Here is a 13,532-nt window from a genome sequence, read left to right on the forward strand (position 1 = left end):
GAATGAACCAATTAGGCAAGGGAGACGGGACTAGAGGGTTTTCAAACGGCACCACTTTGGGTCGTAGCGGAGGGATCGACAGGGAACCTGGCCAATGAGGAGGGCTCGTTTGTCTTCGCCGTGCAGAAAACTCGGTGGACCGCGCGGTGGAGGTAGGAGGGGGATTTCTGAGGTGCAGACTGGCGTAAAAACAGGAAGGAAAAGGGTATTTATTCCCCAGGAAATGCTAATTTATTTCAGATCCCTGAAATCTGAAAACCATCCTGTGTCCCAAGATATTTTAGCGAGAAGAACGAGAGTCCTAGCTCCATTTTCCTGAAGAAACAGTGCTGGCTTTGTGTACAGGAAGCCGGGCGATTTGATTAAGTGAACACGGGTTCTGACGTCTGCCTCAATCTCCCCTCCCCTGCCCTCCAAGAATTTATTTTCAAAGAAACGAAAGTGCTACAGTTGTGGGTTTTGGTTTTCATATAATAGAAAAATGTAGAGAGGCCGCGCGAAATAGCCTTCGAGTCCCCCAGGAGAGCAGCCTGAGGCTGCAACTGGGGTAATTTATAGTTACCGCCTCGAGCTGAGGATGGCTTAGGGGCCCATTCTAGTACTGATTTTTTGGGGGGGTTCAGACTGCCAGTAGGATACCCTTGTGTCTTTTGCTCTCTGTGTTAAGTTCGCTGAATTCTGCCCTCCAAAACAGCTGTTCAGGTTTGACGAGGAAAAGCCAGATTGAAATTTTTGTTGAGTGGCTTTCTTTTTTCCTCATCCATTCACAATGTCAAAATGACCAAAACAAGGTTGTTGCCCTTACAAGATGCTAGAAAAATTAAGGAGTGCACAATTTGCATGGCTACTAATTCCATCTGCGCCAGCTCCTTCCCTGAGTTTCAGTCCTGGCTGGACAATTTGACAGTCGTGTGATCTTGAGGGAGGCAGCTTCTCAGTCGCTTTCATTTCTTCTGCTGAAAAAGGGAAATAAAAATAATAGTATGACCTCAGAGTTGTGTGAAGATTACACGAGATAAATGTTTAGGATAGTAGGCTAACAGTATCTGAGTCAGGAAGCAGGAATTTTCCTTAGCCTGGCATGACAATTTGTGGATTTAATTTTTTTTTCTTCTAAAAAAACCAGAGGGCCAACCAATTGTTAAACCACCCAGGCGTATTTGATGCCCACGCTGTTGGCAAAGCTGTCCAGGGAGGGCCAGTGAGGAGGGGGTGTGGTAGGACATGAAGTCCGGGATGGAAGTAGCCCACTAGGCTAGAGTGATTGGGAAGCCAAAGGAGTGCTGCGTCGGCGTGGTGCTGGTCCATGCCTCTGGTCTCCTGGCCTCCAGTAGTTCCCGCGTGTTTTCAGCTTCACTCTGCTCACTATATGTGTTGATCAGAAAGGCAACCTCAATGCACGGGACCACCAGGGTCTCAGAGCAGTTGTGGGGAAGCCCATCCTGTAGCTTCTGCCCACCCAGAGGTTGAACAGGCCTTCTCATGTCACTGTCTACAGCTTCCCCAGGACAGAGGAGAACCCTGACAGAGACTAGCCATGCTGCCTTCTACCTCCTGGAATACAGAGCTCCAAGGTGGTAGGGGTGGGTGGCCATGCTTCCCCTAGGATAGCAGTCCAGCCTCTGCCCCTCTTGCCTCCACCCTGTTGCTCATCCTAGCCTACAGTACCCAGGAATTTAATAAGCAGCTCTAGCCCTCTTTTCTGGGACCCAGCTTTAAATCTGCCCTGCAGTTTAGCCTGATCCTGTTCCAAAAATCTGGAAGCAGAACTGTGGAGTCTAAAGGACTTTGGAGTCACACATGCATGAGTCAGAAATCGCTCTGAGCCTCAGTTTCCCTATATCATTATCCTTTATCAAAAATACAAAGGGCTAAATGACATATGGAAGCACCTAGGACAATCCTCCAGCCCTCTAGCACAGAAATGTCTTCTCTTGATCATGAAAGGACCCCCACTTCTCTTCTGGACATAAGCTATTTCTGTCAGCCTGCCTCCTGCCCAGAGCCTATCACAGAGGCCCTGTGAGACTTGCAGGGGTCCACTGAAAAGTCCAGGATAGGTGGGCATTGTCCATAAAGAGGGAATTCCAGGTGTCTGCAATTGTGCAAAGATACATGTACAAGGTTATTTATTGCAATATTGTTTTTATTAGAAAAGAACTGGCAGCTGTCTAATGGAATTTGGAATGAAGTTGATCTAGGTGTACTGATATGGAAATATCACTAAGATGTATTAAGTTTTTAAAAAGTGAAGGAAAGAATTAGGACATAATTCCAGTTAGGTAAATGTTTATGGGTTGAAAACATCTGGAAGGAATCGTAAATAATTGGAGGGGGAGGAAAACTTTTCATATTTTCCTTTCTATCCTATTTGATAATTAAAAAATTGTAGACATGTCTTATTTTTATAATGTAAAAAGTTAGCTTAAACAAAATTTAAAAGATTTTCTTCTGTAATTGTGGGTCCTGATAATTCTTGGTGTTCATGACCCTTTGCCAACATGTGACTTTCTAAGTGTTTGTTTTCATATACTCCCTATACCCTTTTCACCCCTGACCCTTTTCCTCACCTCACGGAAGGCCTATCTGTCTATACAAGTGTGTGTGAGAATGTAAATTTTGTAGATAGAGATAGAGTCTCAACATACTGGGGGAACTTGCAGTTTAAGTGAACCCAGTGGTGAGGACTCAGTAGAAAATCTCAACCTTTGGACCAAATTGAGGGACAGTGTATTGTGGTGGGAAGTCCTCGCCCAGTTCTGCTGTCACTAGTTGCATGACCTTGGGTAAATCTCCTCCTCTCTCTAGGTCTCAGTTTCCCCACCTGTACACTGAAGTCTAGATAGCCCAGCTAGAGGAGTGGGTTGCAAAATGCCTTCCACAGAGTCTAGAGGGGGGGTGGGGGGTGGGACGGGCAGTCAGAGGAGATGAGGCCCAGGTTCTCCAACCCAGAGCAGCTCCACTTTCATCTTTTTACATGTAAGAATTCTGTTCTGTGTAAAAATGGCAATCCACTAATATTTTTTCTAAAAACCCTGTGAATTGAGTTGGTTGAAATCAGGATATGCCAGTATCTTGGCGTCCCCTTCCCTGCCAGTGCCCAGCCCAGAGCTGCATAGGAACGAGCTCAAGCCCACTGGGGCTGGGGCATGGTGTCAGGGAGGTGAAGAATGGTCTCTGATTCTTTCCACTCCTTATGTGACACCCCTACCCCTTGCCTCCTGGCCTCCTAGCATGGCGGATGTAACCTTAAATCTCTGCCAGGGTCCCAAGACCTCCTGGCTACCCATCTCGAGCACCTGTGGCTACTAATGGCAGCAGCTGGAACTGGCATTTGGACTTGGCATCTTTGCCTCCTGGAGGCTTGGTCAGCAAAACCTGGACAAACACAGCCATGAACCCCTCCCTTCTCCCTCACCCCCAGACTCTCCAGCTCCTCACATCCTTCCTCTATAACCCACAGAGTGGAAGTGGTAAAGGGGGTGGGATAGGGAGGACTTCCTCTCTGACAACAGAGACCAGGGCTGGGCCTCTCTGCTCTCTCGGCTTCTCACACGAGAAGGGGAGGTAGAGCTGGACTGGATTGAGTGTCTTGATGGCCAGGCTACCTGAATGCTCATTCCTGGTACGTTTTACGGCACTCTGGAACAGAGAAGGTCATCATTGAAGAACTCTGGGTCAGAATTCTCCACGTAGGAAGAGGAATAAAAAAGGACATCTCTGGGGTGTCTTCTGTCTGATACTGATCTGATAGTTGTCCCCCCTGCTGGTACTTCCAGGGCCAGGTTTAAGTCTACAGGGCCCCTTCACAGATGATGTCAGAGACCGGGAAGATTGGTAAGGAGTGGAGTGGAGTTAGGAGCAAGTTATTCACCTAAAGGAAATAAAAAGCTATGTATGCCCTTCTGTTTGGGATTGAAGACAAAGATGGTATTCCTGAAAGACCTGCAGCTAAGTGCTGCCTACATGTTTCTCTTTCCTCCCTCTTGGTCATGAAAGAAAAGAAGCCACATGAGCAGAAAAGTGGGAATTTACAGAGAACAGAGAAGACTGTCATTTGGAGCAGGTAGTTCGTCCTTTTCTCACGAGATGAGCTAGAACCTGCTATAGGAGAAAGCCTGCCTGGTCTTTTGAAATCAAGCTGTCTTGAAGCACTCTGAATGTCTAAGAAAGAAGTTTTGACCTGATAAATAAACATTTAGGGCCAGTGTAAGGAAGTATTCTATCTGAGGTTGGGGAAAAAAAACAGGATAAGGTTAGTCTTTGATAGTAAGAAAGACTGATTTTTTCTTTTTTTATTAGTTGCAAAACAACATAGTGATTAGACTTTTATATATTTCACAGAGTGATAACCCCAATAAGTCTATTACCCATCTGACAAGAGTGATTTTTCAAAAAGCACAATCAGGCGAGAAAATGTAATATCGTCCCTGTCTGGAATAGCCTTTGCTTGGAAATGACCTCTGCAGTGGGTAATGTTCTGGCTCAACTTGCTATGCTATGGTGTGCAGTTGTTTGGTCACGTGTTGCTGTGAATGTATTTTGTAGATGTAATTAGCATCTACCGTCAGTTGACTTTAAGTAAAAGGATTACCCTCTATGAGGCTGGTGGGCCTCATCCAATCAGTTGAAGGACTTAAGAGCAAAAAACCTGAAGTTTCCCAGAAAAGAAAGAATTCTGCCTCAGGACAGTAATACAGAAATCCTGTAAGAGTCTCCAGCCTACTGGTCTGCCCTAGATTACAGACTTGCCAGCCCCCACAGCTGGAAGATAGATAGATAGATAGATAGATAGATAGATAGATAGATAGATAGATAGATAGATAGATAGATAGATGTACACACACACACACACACACACACACACACACATATACACATTTTTGAGTGCCAGTTATGTTCTGGACACTATAATAAACACTATGTAATTTACCCCCTAGTCTTTATAACAACCCTTTAAACTGAGGAAACTGAGACTTGGAGGGGTTAAGGTAATTTCTTCAAGACTGCAAATTTCTACTTAGCTTTTAAGACTCAGTCAATGTCACCTCCGTTTGAAGTTCTCCCTAACCACTGGGGACTCCTGTTTTCTTGGCATTCAATGCATTTCTCTCTATTACATAGCACGGATCATAGTGTGTTTACCTGCAGGTCTCCCTCTGCAGACCACAGCTCTTCTGAAGGGATTTGTGGGCTCCTTTAGAACCCTCAGCACTTAGTACAATCCCACTCCCCAGGAGGCCCTCCGTGAATGGTACTGTCAGTACTATCATTGTCCACCTGGGGGCAGCATACCCAGAAGCAGACCCCCTTGTGCAGGAGCGCGTGGACTTGAGGCATAACCCGGCCAAGGCAAAGGTCCACAGGTGCCTCTGCTTGCGTGGTCCTGGAAGCTGGACGCCCACAGTTTGCTCCATCTTCTGGTGATTCAGTGTAAGGCTCAGTACCCGCTGCTGACATTGGCAGGATGCCCTTGGGAACACGGGCTGTCCCTGAGCATCTACACCTTAAAGTCAAAGAGAGTTTAGGAAGCCACGGGAATGAAAACCCAGAAGGGGCAGAGGGGTCAGCTGCAAGAGTCCCAGGAGACTTTTCCTGAGTAGGGCTGCATCCCTAGTGAAAGGGGGAGGAGGACAATTGTCCACGACGGCAAATGAATCTTGCTTCTAACTGGGAAGTGGGTAAGAGTCAGCAGCTCAAGGAATCTCATTCACAATCCCCCTTTCTCCTACCTTTTTCTCAGATATTCTGGCCTTCCCAGATCACTTCTAAGGATGGGGTGAGGTGGGGGTGCAGTGGCGTCAGGTGGTCCTCCATCCATGTGCCTCACCTGAGATCAGCAGAAAAGTGGGAACCAGGTAAAGTCTGTTCTCTGGAAGCAGAGACTCTGGAGGCAGAAGGTACGTGCTAGGGGTGGTGGTGCTGGTGCTGGAGGAAGCCGGGAGGAGGGAGGAGAGCATCCACTCACCAGGGCGCTTTGAGAGAGGTGGAGCAGATGAAGGCATGAGGGCAATGCAGAGGATTGCCAATGACTCAAATTTTGAACAAACAGATGAGAGAAGAGAGCGTGAGGGAAGCATCTACAGTGATTTATCCGAGAAAAGATATTTTCACAGGCTTCACTGACACGCGAGGTGACATATCCAAGATCTCACAATTCCCCGTCTATTGATGTTCTACTACACACACTACCTTCTCAACGCCAAGGGAATTAATCTTTAATGGTGGAAGGTGAGATTTGAGAGGACTACTGGAGGCTGTTGCTTCAGGGAGGAAGAGGAAGTAGAAGAGAAAGGGGAGAGCGGTGAAGGAGGAGCACCCTGGCCTGTTCTCTCAGGGAGAGCCACCTGAGCGTAGATCACCTTTCCAGATGGACCCGGGGCCCCCGAGGCCCCTCCAAGCCTGTAGGACAAACCTGGGGCACCCATGGAGCCTCTCCCTTTTGACTCTGTACTGGGAAGGGGAGTAGGACCCAGGATGACGCAGGTCTCCAGTGCAGGGGGGGAGGGGGGCAAGACCCCCAGGAGAGAGAGACACCAGGGGAGGTGGGGTCTCAGTGAACCGGCAGGTGTTACTCAGCATCTATATGTACTAGTCTAAGACCACATAGGATGTGTGGGACAGTGTCTTACCTGTGAGCAGCGCTTGTTGTAGAAAAGGGTGTAGGGAACGATGGGGGGGGCATCAATAAGGAAGGAGGGAGAGAATGAAGAAATAAGCAGGGGAGCAGGCAAGAAAGGCACAGCAACTCACGTTCTGGTTGTGGCAATAGGACGAGAGAAAGGATGGCTAAAAGGCTCGGAGATAAGTGAGTCGTCCCCAGAAAGAAGTGAAAATGGTGTTGAGGGAGGTTTCAGGAGGGCTTGGGATAGAGGAGGTGGGGGGCCAGGGTGGGTGCCCTTTTTCACGTGTGGACCTGTCTGGCTTGGCTGGTCTGGAAGAGACTCTGACCCTGTCTCTTGCAGGAGAAGGCAATGGGGCCAAGTCAGGGGCCCTGATGGGAGTAGAATGTGTGCATGGGAAAGTGCCTGGGGCTCTGAGATCACGTAAGGAAATCTAAGGTGGTCCTGGGCATGGGGCATTCATTGAGTCACCTATAGTCATTAACTGATTATTGGGTTCCAGGCCCTATTAGAGTACTTGGGTATAAATATAGAAATTGCCTCAGGAGGAATCTGGTTTCTTAGTTTGAGACTCCTCCTGTCACCACCTTTACCCCAGATCCCCGGTTCAGAAGACCCTCAACCACCCTTCTACCCAAAGAATGCTATCACATGTCATCCCCCCACCATTCGCCCATTCATCCACCCAAGATTTGCTCATCCCCCACCTCCCACCAACCACACACCCTCCACCCCTCACCTCTGTTCTGACTGCTCCTTTCAAAGGTGGGGCTGGTCTGGGGCTACAGGGTGTACTGGGAGGCCAGGGGCTCCTGGGCTCCCCATAAGCCAGGGGCCCAGTCCTGGGGTACTCCTCTAGTTCTCCCTGTTGGAGCAGACAGGCCTGTAGGAGAGATGCAAGCGGGGAGGGGAGTGCTTTCAGTCTCACTCCGACTCCTCAGTCTTCTGTTCCCTCACCTCACTCCCACAGCCATCCCAGAGGGTCCCAAAGTCCCTGAAATTTACCTGACATTCAGGGGGCTCAGAAGGGTAGGCACATCCAGAAAGAGGGTTGGGAGTAGGCTTGGATCACCATGGAAGAGAGAACTAGGCTGGGTCTTCGATCACTAGGTCCAACCTCCTCATTGTACAGATGGAGAAACTGAGGCACAGAGAGACAGGTAACTGCAGGTGACTGCAATGCGACAGGAAGGTGGCTTGGGGGATAGAGGATAGTGAGAAAGCCAGTTATGTCTTCTGATGTGGTGGGGAATGGGGTCACCTGGACCTGTCACTTTCTTCCCAGCTCTGAAATTGGCAGAAATCCCAGGTAAGGTCCTTGGGAGGTATGATATTGTGATTTATAATAAGAAACATATTTAGCCTTCCTCCACATTCCTGGCACAGAGCTCCTAAAGCCCTTGGAATTTCCTAAGTGGAGAAAGCAATCAAGGTATCTTTTGTTATGCTAATAGAGACTTTTGGAAAGCCCTTAGGTAACTTAAGGATAAGGGCTGGTTGCCAGGGGAGCCAATCTAGTGATTAGAGGGTTGAAACTTTTGCTCTTACTCACTGACCTCCCTCCGGACCTCCGGTAGGGGATAGAGGCTACAGACTAATGCCCCCAAACCCCAGGAGGACAGGTTCAGAGAGCTCGCCGCCCCACAGCCTGTGCACCCAGGAGGACAGGCTCAGAGAGCTTCTGGGTTGGTGAACACGTGGAGGAGCTGGGAGAATGGCTCATTGGGAGAGGGCGTGGAAGCTCTGCGCCCTTTCCCCACACCTTGCCCTATGCCATTCCTCATCTGGCTGTTTTTGAGTTATATCCTTTTATAATAAACCTGTAATCTAGTAAATAAAATGTTCTGTGAGCCACTCCAGCAAATTAATCGAACCTAAGGAGGGTGTCCAACCTAAGGGGAACCTCTGATTTACAGCAGGTCAGTCAGAAGCCCAGGTGACAACCTGGACTTGCGATTGGTATCTGAAGTGGGGCTGGGGGCAGTTTTGTAGGACTGAGCCCTTAACCGGTGAGATCTGATGCTAACTCCAGGTAAATAATGTCACAATTGAGTTAAACCGTAGGACACCCAGCAGGTGTTGGAAAACCCACACATCAGAATTGGTGTCAGAATAGCAGGAAGCTTTAGGGTGGGGCCCAGAAAGAGAGTAGTAGGATGGAGTGGGGTGCTGTGTGCCTCTACACACATCTATCTGTTTCCTTGGCGAGCTCATCTCTTGGGTTCTAGATCCTTCCCTCACTCTATGCGTGCTTACTTGTTTGCTGGTGGGGAAAGTCTGAGTAGAGGCTGAATGTCAGTGTGATCAGATAGATAGGGAAGAGCTCGTATTCCTTAAAGAGAGTCCCCGTGGGAATGGCTTGGCAGCTACTGCCCCATTCCTTCCTCTAAAGAAAGAAAGAATGAATGAATGAATGAATGAATGAATGAATGAGGGAATCTGGATCTTTGGTTTCATATCTGTCTCGAAATCTCTCTCATCTCTCCAAGTTCTTCATTTCATCACATCTATCCATCTTCTCTGCCTTCCCGTCTCTCTGTCCTATTCCATTTCCAGTCTCTTCTCTCGGACTTTCCCTTGCTAGTACCCTCCACCCTTCTCTCTAGCCTTCCATTTCAAAGCATCATAGAATCTTATAATTAAAAAAGTCATAATGATGCCACTAATTTGTAACCTGCTTTCTGGACTATGTGTCCTTTCACTTATATGGCCTCATTTGATCCTCCTTAATAGCCCTGCAGAGTGAAGTAGGGACTGGCAGCTCCATTTTTCAGATGAGGAAACTGAGGTCCATCATGGTGCAGACCCAACCCACAGTATATAGCTAATCGGGGCAGAGCTGGGATTTGAAGCCATGGTTCCCACTGCAAGAGCTCGCCGCCCCACAGCCTGTGCACCCCAACCTGAGGGCAGGGCTCTCCATTGCGGGCTGTCTGGCGTTCCCTGGCTCAGGGCTGGCTTCTGCTGCTCTTTAGATTACCATGACTGGGTGGGGCTGTGGAACAGACGGCACAGATCTGCAGGCGTACTGGCTCCAAGCAAACATCAAGCCTCTGGAAAAGTTGAGGGCTGAGGGGGTGACGATGGGAGGAGTCCAGGCTTCAGGAGGCTATGGATTGGGGGCTCCAGGTAGGATGGGCCTGATTTCTGGGCCCACTCAGCCCTGTCTCTGTGCCCTTAAAATCCCCCGAGCCCTCACCAGCCCCTACCTCTCAGGACAAGGACAATCACGGTGGCACCCCACGAGGCTCCTGGCATGGAAAGGCTCTCTCTGAGCCCCTCTCTTCCCACAGCTCGAGCCCCATCTGGCTCTGGGCTGCACCCCCAGCACCCTGGCCGAGGGCACCAGAACTATCAGGTTGGTGCAAGAGCTGGGCAGGCAGGGAAGGCACAGCAGCCTCTGGGGACGCAGAACCCTGACAAGGGCAGCCTGGCGGGAAGGAGAGGAGCTCTCTGGGTTTGAGCAAAACTCTCCAAGGCTGTGACGCCTCTGGGGTGCAGTGGGGGTTGGGGGGTCCCCGTGGCTCTGTATCATCCCTCAAATGGGTTTAAATCACATTTAGTTGCTTGTGACCTGAAGCCAGTCTTTTTACTACCTGGAGTTCCATCTAAAAAATGGGTTTATAGGGTTTCCATGGTGATCGGCGCTCGTAATGGCTAACACATATTGGGACTTGCTCCGCGCCAGGACTGTGCTGAGAGCTCTGCACATGTCGCCTCTGCAGCTCCTTGCACAGTCCTATCAGGCTGGGCTGGCATCCTCCCTCTTTTACAACCAAGGGCATTTAAGGATAAGAGGGAGGATGTCACTTGGCCACAGTCACAGAGTGTAAATGGCAAATCCAGAGTTCAGTGCAGGCGCTTTGGCTCCAGGCTCTTCGTTTCACTTGGCTGGTCGTGGCTAATAACTAACACTCATTGGGCACTTAATATGAAGCAGGCACCACGGTAAGCATTTTACTCAGATTCATTCATTTAATCATTACAGCCACCCTATATAATCATCACTTAAATGAAAGATGGCACAGAGAGGTGTGCTAATTTGTCCTAAATCTCCTGCCAGGAATCCAGTCCAGCCAGGCTGACTTAAGAGCCAGCACTCTTAAAAAAACAAAAAAACAGAAAACAAACAGAAAGGTTTTCTTAAAAATATTGAAGTGTACCATACATACAGAAAAGTGCAGAAATAAGGAATATTTAGCTTGATGAATTTTCACATAGTGAATACACTATGTAACTGAATAATAAACATTACCCCTTCTAGTAACTGCTCCCATGCTTCTCCCCAAAAGTACCCTCTATCTTGATTTCTAAAACCATAGATTAGTTTTGCCTGTTTTTGAATTTTATATAAATAGAATCATATGTGATTCTGTTCAATATGTGATTCATCTATGTTGCTGGATGTAGCAATAGTTGATTCAATTATAGATGTATCTGTTCTATGTGTATATGGATCCCAGTGTTTGGCTGAATAATGCTGCTACGAACACTCTCATATATGTGTTTTGAAACACACACACACACACACACACACACACACTTCTATTGGATGTGTATTTGGGGGTGGAATTGTTGCTTGCTTCGAAGTGGTTGTACAAATTTGCTTTCTGTATGAGAATTCCCATACTCCACATCCTGGTATTGTCAGTATTTTAAATTGTCACCAATCTGGTGCATATGTAGTGGTATCCCATTATGTTTTCCCATATGCATTTATTAAGTGAGGCGTAACCAGAAGCAAGCACTCTTAACATCCACTCTGTACAGCTTCTCATAACAATCCTTTGAGCAAGGAGTGGTTATCATCCCCATTTTGTAGATGAGGAAATGGAGGCCATCGTTACTCCCTTTCCCCTTCCTCTCACCTCACCTTTCCTGGGGACCCCTCCCCATTCTTCCCAGTGGGACTGGAATGTCTGGTTAGTACCAAGCTTGGGAGGCCCCTTCAGGCCAGGGTGTTCTCCTGGGTAGGGAGAAGAGGAAGGCTGGGGTGCAGTGGGTGGGGGTGGGGAGGAGAGCATGGATAAGGCATAAAGGCTGGTGTGAGGGCCCAGAGCTGCTAGCTCTGGGCATGGGAAGGTGGGGCCAGAAGAGAGGTCTGGGACTAAGCAGAAGGTGCGACTGAGGCTACTTGTGAACTCCTAATGCTGGTGCGGAGGGAGGATGTGTATAGCTGGGGAATGCCGGCCCCTGTGAGTGTGGGTCTTGGGGAGCTCTCTGCATCCCAGACCCTCTCTCTGGGGTTTTCCTGAGACTGAAGACTCCTCTGTGGGGTCTTGAATCCTAGAGCCCTTTTGAGGGGTCTCTTTGGGTTCAGACATCTCTTGGTAGGGTCTCTGGCATTTTCTAAGGGGTAGGTAGCACCACTCTGTTCTCTGGGGCAGGGGAGTAGGAGGGAGGTCCCAGAGGCACTCCAGGGAGCGTGGGGGAAGGACATGGGGTCTGCTCTGATTCTGGGCTTCGGATCTATCAGATCAAGAGGCACCTGGCAAGCAGGAACCTTGCTCTTTGACTGAACAGGTGTCAGGGAAGGCAGGGCAAATGATTTTCCCACTATAACGTCGGTCTCTCTCTGCCCAGTCACCTCTGTGTCTCTACTTTTGCAAGTGTCCTCTACGTAGCTTCTCCCCCGGCCCCACCTTCCTTGAATCCTCAGACCAGGGCTCGCGGGTGATGCCCTGGCAGCACAGGCCGCATGGCACAGGGGCTAAGTCCACAGTAGGCAGTAACTCTATTTGCCTTAAGTCTTGGCTCAATTATTTACTAGCTGTGCTGCCTTGAGTGAGCCTTGTCACCTCTCTGGGTGGTGGGAGAGCTCTCACAGGACCAACATCGTTCACTTGGCTTGTCTCCTGTGCAGGCTTTGGGCAATGAGAAAGAGATTCCGTCAGTGCCAGTCAGCTTGGAAACAGTGCCCACTCTGGAGGATGTGGAGCCATGCCAGTATTGGGTCTAGGACCATGCAAAAGGGCTCCAGAGGTTCTAGATTCCTAAACTGCTTGAGCTGAAAGGGGCTTCACAATTCAGTGAGTTCCCCTCCTCCATTTTACAGATGGTTAAACTGAAGCTGAGGAAAGGGAAGTGGCCACAAAGCTGGCAAGGAGCAGAGCTGGCTGCACTGGAGATATGAAACTGGATCCCGGCCAGCCCGACTGCAGATGGACTCTCCTCTCTCCACCCCTTTCCCCTGCCTGGGTGTTCACTTCTGGAGCTGTACATCCCAAGGGAAGGACTCAGGCTCTCTGGGTCCTTCTGGACCAGCCTTGCTCTGCATTGTGGGGTCTCTAAGGAGATCCTCACTCTCTTGATCTGGTCTCTCCAAGTGTGGGGCCCTGCTGGGCAAGGAGGCAGCCATACTGACAGGCCATTGCTCAGCCCAACACCTGGGATGACTGGAGGATGCTGTCCCTGGGGCCTGGACATCAGCTGACACGGCGGGAAGCTGAGCTCCCTACTCAGTGTGGTGGTCAGGGAGGCCAGGGCGGGGCTGGGCAGCCCACGTCATGGGGAGGCCTGGGCCAGTGTCGTCTCTGCTCTGCTTCCTGCCTCCGGCCGGCGCTGTGTAGCATAGTCTTTTGTCCTGGACACTTGTTTACAATGCTCATGACAGCTGTTTTGGAAGGCAGTAACACAGGGGTTAATCCTACAGACTCTGGAACCGGAGGCTGGGTTCAAATCCCTGCTCTTCCACTTACTTGCTGTGTGACCTTGAATAAGTTACATACCTCTCTGTGTTACATACCTCAGTTTCCCGGTCTTAAAAAGGGGACAGTGGGGGAGGGGAGATGAGAAAGGTGAAAGGATTAGGAAGCACAAACTGATAATCACAAAATAGTCACAGGGATGTGAAATGCAGTATGGGAAATATAATCAATAATGTTGTAAAACCAGTACGGTGTCAGATAA

General features: G+C 49.2%; 1 long non-coding RNA gene across 1 annotated transcript; it reads left to right on the plus strand.

The window, feature by feature from the left end:
• The first annotated feature begins 36 nt into the window (after window positions 1-36).
• On the plus strand, window positions 37-13,480 carry LOC141568782 (uncharacterized). Its single transcript, XR_012491971.1, has 3 exons — window positions 37-152; window positions 5,744-5,900; window positions 12,679-13,480. It is a non-coding gene; the product is annotated as an uncharacterized LOC141568782 (long non-coding RNA).
• The last annotated feature ends 52 nt before the right edge of the window (window positions 13,481-13,532 follow it).

The sequence above is a fragment of the Rhinolophus sinicus genome, linkage group LG15 (assembly GCF_036562045.2).
Source record: "Rhinolophus sinicus isolate RSC01 linkage group LG15, ASM3656204v1, whole genome shotgun sequence".
Classification (NCBI taxonomy): Eukaryota; Metazoa; Chordata; class Mammalia; order Chiroptera; family Rhinolophidae; genus Rhinolophus; species Rhinolophus sinicus.